This window comes from Cyprinodon variegatus, unplaced genomic scaffold (genome assembly GCF_000732505.1).
Source record: "Cyprinodon variegatus isolate N-32 unplaced genomic scaffold, C_variegatus-1.0 Scaffold265, whole genome shotgun sequence".
Taxonomy (NCBI): domain Eukaryota; kingdom Metazoa; phylum Chordata; class Actinopteri; order Cyprinodontiformes; family Cyprinodontidae; genus Cyprinodon; species Cyprinodon variegatus.
Window position 1 is genome coordinate 539,016 of NW_015150718.1, and position 1,327 is coordinate 540,342.

Here is a 1,327-nt window from a genome sequence, read left to right on the forward strand (position 1 = left end):
ACTCAATCCTATGATATAAACCTCACATGAAGCATAGTAATTAGTTTTTTTTTACATCTTAATTATTTAAATTAGCTAACGCTGAGGTTTATTATTTATAATTGATTAAAATTGATACTAATTAGGGTTTTTATTTCAACTAAATGAAGTTTATTTGTTTGCTTTGCAGAATAAACACGTTACATTGATGCAAATCAAACAATACATTTTTTGTATTGGAAATAAATACTGTGTTTATATTAGATATAGAAACCTTAAGATTATGTGTTTGAAAAAAAATAAGATTTATTATTCTAATGAATATGTATAATGTAAGGTTTGTTTAATTGTTTTTTTGTTTCTAAATTATCCAAAAAAGTAAATTGGAATTTTTTTATGTATTTAATTTACATAAATTTTAACATTTTGGGGAAATATCTTTGAGCGCACCTTAGTTAATAGATGTTAGAGTGGAATTTAAAACTCATTTTATTTATGTGAGTTTATAAATGTTGTTCCATTTCCTGTTTTTACTCCTATATCCATTCTATAAAGCAGCTCTAATCAACCAATCAGAGGAAACATGAAGGATCAGTTCATGCTGCTGGTTAAGCTCTCTAAGAAAGGATCAGTGTGTCTGATAAATATGAAATAAAACCAGATTCAGTAAAGCTGTTCAGCTAATAGTCTAGTCTAATATCTATATTATGCGACACACCTACCAATTGCTGACATTCCTGGGTAAACACATATACAAAGGCCTTAATAAATACATCTTTTTAATCTTGTATCATACCATTATTTTGGGAAATAAAATCCAACATTAACCTTCAGCACATCTACATAACAAGCGAATGAGAAACAGTTGTTTAAACCAAATCACTGGTCCCACAGTAATTGCCTATTCTGCTGTGAACCCTTTGTCCAGGCCCATTCTGTGAATAGGACAGCAGTTTGGTTTCTCCTATAACATCTAACATGCTGGGAGTCTACAGTCATCTGTATTCATTCTGCAGAAGACCCCTCAGGTCTGGCTTCTCTGACGGCCATGAAGGAATCTTTATTTGTGTCTGGTGAATCGTTTACGTCCCAATTTGTCCAATTTCTTTTTCTCTAGCAGAGGCCACCAGACTTTTTTTTCTCTAAATCTCCGGGTATTTATGACTCTATGCTCCCTGAAAAGCATCCCAGTCTGTGTTTGACCTCTTCTTTGTTCTCCCAAAAACAATTGTGCCTTTTTAATGTTGTAGGATTGGTTTATATCTTGCAGTTTTTTTTGGCTTTTTTCAATCTGTGTTACTAAGTTCCAGAAGATTACTGAACACAGAACCTTTAGTGAGTTTTTTTG

At 31.9% G+C, this 1,327-nt stretch overlaps 1 protein-coding gene across 3 annotated transcripts in view; it reads left to right on the plus strand.

Annotated features, from left to right (window-relative positions):
• The window catches only part of trappc9 (trafficking protein particle complex 9), a 359,971-nt gene that overhangs the window by 58,388 nt on the left and 300,256 nt on the right, over positions 1-1,327 (plus strand). The gene's annotated exons all lie outside the window — the stretch shown is intronic.